An 8,977-nucleotide genomic window follows, 5' to 3' on the forward strand; every position below is an offset into this window, starting at 1 on the left:
GACGAGACAGGTTACAACACCATTGTTTCACATTTAGTGTTGGATGGGACCAGAGGCCAATGAATGACAGTGCACATGATTCTGGCCCACTTCCTATCCAAAAATGCTTATTTGGGAGAGGAGAGATATTTGACAATGGAGTGTGGACATCATATGTGCACTGAAGTTATAATGATACCAAATTTGTGATTTTTTTTTAAGACTAAACTTTATGTGTAGTGCATGGTTTTGTTTTGTTTTAATTTGAAATCTTAATATAAAGTGCATCTCCACAGCTGTAAAACACTGCCAGGCACATTACTTGTTGCTGTTATGTAGGGTGTAGTCAATGGCCGTGAGAATCTTTGTAATTGAGTTTGTACATATAATGTCTATTTACAAGATAAGGAAGGAAGCTCTGATTCCGCGTAGTTTGTAATAATGAGATTTCTTGTCATCTGTGGTTTTGAAACACCATATAAAAAAAAAAATCAGTATTTCTAGCAACTCTTGCATCTGTGATTTTTTTTCTGGGGACACTGGGTCAGGCTGTGTTCCTGTCTCACTAGATTAGAAACAAAACTGAGTTTGGGAAAGTTAACAAAAACTAATAACTGAGATTTTGTAAGAGCTTAACAAGTTGGAGAGAGGCTTTCACAGGGCTTCCAGGTGGATAGCAGCTAACAAGCTTAGCCCATGAAACACCGAGGTAGAAGCATCATGTGATTGGAGCAAATTCAGTGCCAAATTCAGCCCTGGTGTATCTCTGTTTAACTCAATAGCCTTAGTCCTTTGGTTTAACCTACCCTGATGTCAATGAACCTGTCTGCTCTGAACCAGAAAAGGAGTCAGGGAGTAGCTGTAGTGCAGCATTCAGACTTCCTTGGCATTCCAATGACAGCTGTGTTGGTTTCATTGTATAGTGTAGGTAGGACCGTCACCTCATTCCTGAAATATGCTACAGCCTTAAGCCTTAGCATGCTCTATGGACATATCTACATTACAAACTGGAAGTCACACTTTATATTAAGGTTCTTTTAATAGAGAGTTAATAGACATTTTAATAAATGGTTGATTGTTACAGAGTCCAACAAGTTACTTATAACCTGACTTGTTACCCTCTGTAACACCTTCTGTTGATATGCTTATAACCACCAATTGCACAATACTATTCATGTCTGTAACATGCTTATACCTCTACCAATAATTTATTAACCATTTATATACAGAAGACTGTTGTGTCTGTGAAAGGCAACATTGTGGAGCTCTGTTACAATACAGGAATGCCCTGACCAGCTGTGTAATAACATGGATTGCTTTGGCCCTTGTAGATTGAACCAACCCATAGGAGACTTTGATTACAGGACTGCAACTGGTAGTGAGGAGGACATGTAAACAGTGGTTGCACTTTCAGAGATTTGAGCCACAGAGTGGCAGCTAAGTGGCTGTCCTCTTAGATCTCTTGTCTGTTGAAAGGAAGGGGTCTGAATGGGAGGCTAGTGAAGTATATGGCCAGGTACTTCGCCCCATGGCATAGGGCTTCCATTTTCTTAATCATCAGGTCCCCTTACCCCTCCTGCAGGAGCATCTGCATTGAAGTTTCTGCCTTTTTAACACAAGCTAGGGGCCTGGCCTTAAACCCAACGGAAGTGAAATGAGGGAGCAGGAGAAGGACCTTGCCCGCTACATTTCTGACCCCCCTCTCCCCCCCACCCCTTACACACTTCTAACAGGTCCAGCTGCAGCCAGGCTGTGGAAAACACATTTTTTGGAAGTGAGCAGCATAAAGGGGCAGCTTGGAATTAGGTTAATGATGGCGACTTGGTGGTGCAGAGAGTCGGGCTCACAGTGTGGGGGAGGAGGGAGGGTCGCATTGCTGAAATAGCTCTGGTGGAGGAAGGGTAGGCAAGAGTGAGAGAGACTCCCATCAGAGGTGCTGTCAGACCTAATTCTTGTCATACATCACAAACCACAAGGCCTTATTGAGCTGGGCTGTTAAACTCAATTTTCCCAGCGAAGCACAGAGATCACGTCTTGACACTTCCATGCTCCCACATTGCCAGCCCTCCTTTTGCCTCTCCCAATCTTTTCTGTAAATTAATTCATACCCCTAATTTTTGCTTTCTCCTTCTCTCCTTCCCATACCCTTCTCCCAAAGCAGATGTTTCCCTTGGACATGACTTGCTGGGGGTGGGGAGAAGGTGGGGGGGTAAACATGGCTGTCTGATAGCACTCCCACTCCTTCCCTGCCCCTTTCAAATTTTCCTTCTGGCTTCATCAACCCCCTTGACCCAGGGATAAAAAAGCTGCAAGTCTCCCTGCTGGGAAAGAGAAATTTGTAATGATTCCCAAACGCTTTGGCCTCCCCACATTCTCACAGGATAGCTTGCTCCTCTGGTCAGCCCCTCAGCCTGACAATTCACTTCCTGGACCATCAATTCTCTTAACTGGAGCTGTAACATGCTCCAAACTCTCTCACACAGATAGGCCAAATCCACTGTCCCACAGCTGTTCACACAAGGAAGGACTAAACAGAGGTGCTTTACAGAGAGAGAGAACCAAATAATTTCCAAGCCTCCAACACAGTACTCCCAGAACGGGGCAGAGGGGGCTGTGTAGGCAGGAGGGGCAGGGACTCCCCCTCCCAGGGTGGGGCAGAGGCACCCTCCTGCTGTCTGCTAATAGTTATCATCATCATTTGCTTTGTGGCACTGCCTAAGAACTCTATGGGGCCAGGTGCCACACAGCCAAGAACCCAGTCCATTGTGGTATTCCCTGTGCCATACAATAGTCAGCAAGTGCATGAAGGTGGTGAAAGGCACTGGGCCAATAGAAACCCTCTAATAATTGTTAGCAGCAGTACCCAATTCCTGCACTGTTGCCAACATGCGGCAGCCCTGACTCGGGGCCCAGCTATACAAGTCAGGCTAATTTGCTCTCTGGCCCATTAGCTCCTTGACCTCTCTGCTGAGAAACTGCCACAGTAGGAGCCAACTAGTGCCACATGTGGAGGTGCAGTTTGAGATGTGGACACTATGGGACAGATGTTCCAGTCCTTTGCTCAGCTCAGCACACCAATGGGGAAGTAGGTGGCTTTAAGCCATTGTCTGCCAGGGCCTGCCTGGTTCCTGATGCAAGTTGCCACAGGGCTGTTTTAGCTTAAGCTCTGGCTACAGTGGTCTTTGGGGCTACCCAGCTGGACTCAGGCCATCCCCTCTCTATAGTACATGTCTACACTGGGAACTGCAAATATGAGCAGCATAAAGCCATTGTGACAACTCTAAATTGTCCATAGAGCGCCCTTAAGCTGAGGCTATTCCCCTCTGGGAAGGAGGCTCTGTCTCCTTTACACTAACAGAGGCCAGAATCAGGATCCCTGTGCATCGGGAACTGAAAAGAAAGCACCAAAACCATTTTGCACCAGGCCTAAACTACAATCAAAAGGTGGCTTTGAATTGAGACCCAGTAGGTGAAAGACTCAATCTCACTAACAATTGGAAACCAAAGTTTTATCCTATAGAAGTGACACTTCCGCTGTCTTCCTTGGAGGCCAGAGAGAGATGTGCATCTCTGGTAGGGAGCAATTGAGGTGATTCAGGTAGTGCCTTTGGGAAGGACAATCTGAGTTCTGGTCCCACTGCTACCACCAAGTGGCTGTTGTGCAGCATAATGACAACACATAAGAAGTTCATCTAGGACTGCAGATTTGCTATAGTGGTTTGCAGGGGCCCCACCTTTCATCCATGGATCTCAAAGCACTTTACAAACAGGAGTGAATGAAGCCCTGCATGGCACGGTAAGTCTGTATTAGCCCCATTTTACATGTTGGGCAACTGAGGTGACATGACTTGTCTGATGTCACAGAGTGAGTCAGTAGAAGAACCAGATAGAAAATCCAGAACTTTTGGCACCTAATCTCCAATTCTAAGCACTAGACTAGACACACACCTGTGACGCATGGCTAGAAAGAGTTAAACAGCTTGCAGGCTGAATGACCCAAAACCCACCTTTAAAGTCATGTTAGAATGGTATGTGAATGATAATTAGGGCCATTCATGCTAAATAGGCTAGAACTTTGAAATGCAAACCTATATTGTTAGAAGTAATACTAATTGTGTGTATCTTAGATGCTACCCCTAAAAAGACAGTTCCTGTCTGTCACTATAACTATTGATTGAGAGGTCAAAAGGGACTATTAACATTTGGGTGAATCTTGGGTAAAATAATGTCATTGTCTATATGTCTCTTTGAAGTTTGTAATAGACTGCCTAATGGATAAATTGCCCTATGTTGATTTGTGTAACTAATTATTGGTGGAGTTTAGAAAGCAAAAGGTTACATCAATTGTTTAACCAGGACTGTGTGATCAAGTGGATTCCAGGACACTGTATAAAAGTCCTGATCCTGTTCATCTCAGATCTGCTTAAACTTCATCAAGGGGAAGTTTGAGTTGCAAGACTGAGGTCCCAGTTATGTTGGTATGCCCTGAATATGATATTTGAGCATTGGACTATAACCTATGAACTGAATTCTAAAGGAACTCTTTGCAACTACGTTCACCATCTCTGTTATGAATGTGAACCTCAGTGGATTAACTCATGTCTGTATGTGTATTGATCTTTTAACCATACCCTCTCTCTCTTGTTTTTTAATAAATTTTAGTTTAGTTAATAAGAATTGGCTGTAGCATGTATTTGGGTAAAATATGAAACATTCATTAATCTGGGAGGTAATGTGTCCGATCCTTTGGGATTGGTAGAACCTTTTCATTTAAATGATTAAATAAGATTTTCAGAAATCATCATATTTGACTTAGGTACCTGGATGGAGGCATGAGGCTGGATCACTTTAAAGGAACTGTGTTGTTTGGACTTCTGAATAACTAGTAAGGTAATAAAGAAGCTGTTTCATGCTGGCTTGATAAATCTAAATATTGGAATATCCTCCAGCTTTTTGGGGTTTGTCTGCCCCATTCTGTGCAGTTCACCCTAACTGAGTGACCATAGCTGGCCCTCACTGGGACCCTGTGTCATGGACTCACAGGTCATGCCCACTTTTGGCCCGTACGGTCCCTGGGGAGAACCCTTTTCAGTGTGACAGCCCTTCTTGGGGATCCACTCTCTCGGGGATTAAGCCCTTCCACCTCCTGGAACCACACCTTTCTGAGCCTTAGCACACCTGTCCCTCACTGTGGACCCCCTCAGGGAGTCGACTCACTCTGGGCCCCTGGGGCCTCCACTCCCAGAGGGAATAATGCAATCCCGTTCTCTAGACCAGAGTGACTCTCAGCCAGTGTAAAATAGGAGGGTTTATTGAGTGTTTGAACACAGCATAGGAAACTCTCAGGGCCTACAGGCCTGGCCTCCATCAGCATAGTACATCTAAGTCTCTCCTGCATCCAGGGTGGGCTCTGCCTGCTCTCTTTCCAGTCATGAGCCCCTCTTCCCCTTTTCAGCTGGCTAACTGATATCACCTCCCACAAGTCTCGCCTCTGTCCATTGTCACACTCCTCTGGTTAGAACTGGCTGGTCACACTACCGGGGTCCTCTCTGCACAGCCCATTGTCCTCCCACTGGTCAGAACTGGCTGTGACTCCCGAGCTGGGCCTCCTGGTCATCAGGTCACCTGTTCCTGGGGTATCCATTCTCCAAGCCATTGGCTGGGGTCCCAAGTTCCGTTGCTGGTACTCTATAACAACAAACTCCCTCTCCCATCACCACGTTAAACCAGTAACACCCAGGGAAACTGTGTCCCACCCCCTCTGCATGCAAACCATTGAAAAAATCAAAAGAACCCCCTCACTTCGTCACACGCTGGCCACAACACCCCTATGACATCTAGAGGCTGGCTGGACATTGAACCAAATAGACTACTCCACAATCTGAAAATGCATGTGGCAATGTATAAAAAACAACAACATTGTGCCTCCATGAGGGTTTAATCACACAAGCCTAATGACTCATCCAGTTCATGAGACACACACACACATGCACACACACACACAGTGGCTTGTTACTAGCACACTTAAGCCACAACTGGCTTTTTGGCCTAAAGCAGAACAGACAGACTGCCAGCTGGAGCACTCAGAGCTGGTCTAAAGGACAAAACAGATGACAGAGAACAATGGGTTGGTGCAGTGAGACACAGGGAATTCCGTTAAAGGCTTCTTGTGACATAAACCAACAGTGCTGAGCCAAAGTCCTCATAGTATGGAAGTGGGAGACCCTGCTGGCCATAGATACATGCAGAAAGGAATGATGGCGTGGTGATTAAAGAGCTGGTAATCCTATGGGAAACCTTTTATACAATCTCTTTTAAGGATGCCTTACCCAGATGAAGACTGGTCCAAGACAAATAGGATGCTAAAAGCATCTGATGGGGAAATTACCTGTATTTTCACCTGGTCTGTTCAAAGCCAGTTAATGTTGCTAAGTGATAACAGTGTCCTTATTTATCCCATCATTTACTGAATCCAAGCACTTAAAAATGATTAAGGCTAGTATTATTCTTATACTGACTATATAATGAGCAAGCACATTCTTCTTATGAAGTATAAAGAAATGCATCTCTTATGACAATCACCTTAATTCTGACCCCTGGGGTGCTGTTTTATATTGAATTGTTCTTCAGAGTATTTTTGTTATCTTGATTTAAGTGCTTGCATATTTTTCTTTAAGGATTACAATTAAATAGGAAATATTATTAGTTTATATTTATCAGCCAGCAGAAGAATATTGTGGTAAAGCCCTTGCAATTACTGATCTTAAGAATGATGTTGTATATGTAGTTTAAAGGGAAAGTGAGTAACGTTATCAATTTATGATAAATTATTTATGTGGTCTTGCATTTGAGATTAATATGTTTATTACACACACACACGGGTTTCAAAATTTGTGTGCATATTATGAGATTACAGAAGAAAGAATTATATTTCTTTTGGTTCAGAATTAAGGCTGTTGTATTATGTTAAAATATGCCCTGCTTTGTGCATCAAAAGAATGTGTGTTTTTATTATGAAGGCCAGATCCTGCAAATCTTTACTTACTCAAGCCATTCTCACTCCCTCTTGGCTTTAACAGGACTTTTCACATGATAAAAAAATGTAGGGTTGGGCCCTAAAACTGATATCATTATACTGGAATCAAACTGAAAAATGACAGAGAGACATAGGGACAGGGACCTCTATGCTATAAACACATAAATGTGCTTAACACTACCATTGGATCAATAGGATTACTCACAGTAGTAACATTAACCATGTGACAGTGTTTGTAGGATCAGGGCCAGAAAGAGAGGAAAAAGGGTGAAAATTTTGTTTGGAAAGTGTAAGAAAGAAAGAGAGGAGGCTGAAAGTGAAAATGGAAAGACAATAACTGAGAGGCACAAATAAAGGGAAATGCACTATCCATGTGGCCTTTTATTTAAACCTTATATAAATGTTTCTTTGACCCCTACCTCTATCTAATACATTCCTCTTGTTTAAATTATTGCACTTAATGTTCAGAACATCCGGTGGGGTTTCTGCCCAGGAAAAGAATATATTGTTTTTCTTTAAATATGTTTATTTGGCCAAATCAGATTGTTTTTCTTTGGCAGAAAAGAATGTTATTCTGCTTTTTCACCAACGCAGATTTTTTGTGTTGTTTTTGGTGCCCTTTGCTCTTTGTCAGAATCAGTCGCCCATCCCCATTTCCGTCATCTCTCTCATTCCAAAGGCGTTTGGGAAAAGGCCAAAGCTGCAGTGTTACAGAAACGCTTCCTTACAAGAGTTCCAGAGGAAAGGAGAGAAAACAGAGTGAGCCCCAGGAAGGCTACAAACTTGGAACAAAATCAGAAAAAAATTATACCATAGGCAGAGAAATACAGTCTCCAAATGTATATAGTCCTACAGGAACTTAAGAGACATTAGGGGAGCTCTTAACAGCCTGGGCTGCTACACCATTCCTTGCAGTGAGTCTCAGTGGGACTGGTGTAGCCATCAGCTACTCTGTAGTCAGAATTCCTGCATCATTCTTTCTGTAATGGGGAGAGAAGGGTCTAGTGTAGGGGTGGCCAACCAGGGCTCTGGAGCCACGTGGCTTTTCAGAAGTTAATATGCCTCTCCCTGTATAGGCACCGACTCCAGAGCTGGAGCTACAGGTGCCAACTTTCCAATGTGCTGGGGGGTGCTCACTGCTCAACCCCTGCCCCTGCCCCAGGCCCTGCCCCTGCCCCAGGCCCTGCCCCCACTCCACCCCTTCCCACCCCCTCCCCTGAGCCTGTCATGCCCTCGCTCCTCTCCCTTCCTCACAGAGCCTCCTGCATGTCACTAAACAGCTGATCAGGACGTGCAGAGAGGGAGGGGGAGGCGCTGATTGGCGGGGCTGCTGGTGGGAGGGAGGTGCTGGGACCGTGGGAGTAAAGCTGATGGGGGGCTGCCGATGTATTACTGTGGCTCTTTGGCAATGTGCATTAGTAAATTCTGGCTCCTTCTCAGGCTCAGGTTGGTCACTTATGGTCTAGTGGTTAGAGTGCTAGCCTCAAACTTAGGGAATCATGGTTCAATTCCATACTCTACCACAGACTCCCTGTGTAAACTTAGGCAAATAAATTAGACCTAGACATTTAGGGGCCTAACTATCTCTTTGTGCCTCAATTTCCCCATCTGCAAAATGGGGATAATAGCATTGCCTAGCCTCACAGGGGTGTTGTGAGGAGAAATAAAGTAAAAATTGAGAGGTGCTCAGATATTACAATTTTGCCAGCCATACAAGTACATAAAATCTAGATGGATAGATGAGAGGCCTGAAATGCAAGAGCTGTGAGCTCCCTCATCCCTATAGTCCCCCTCCCCTTCCCTTGGGCATAATCAGAATGCCTGTACCATGCCCTGTTGCTGGAACTGGAGTTACTATGACTCCTATGCTGCCAGAATATATACAGCATTCCCTACAGCACCTCCTGCTGGCAGAGAGTATACCTGGGTATAGCTGAGAACTCCCTATAGCCAGAGCTGTTA

Source organism: Chelonoidis abingdonii, chromosome 9, assembly GCF_003597395.2.
Source record: "Chelonoidis abingdonii isolate Lonesome George chromosome 9, CheloAbing_2.0, whole genome shotgun sequence".
In the NCBI taxonomy this organism is placed as follows: domain Eukaryota; kingdom Metazoa; phylum Chordata; order Testudines; family Testudinidae; genus Chelonoidis; species Chelonoidis abingdonii.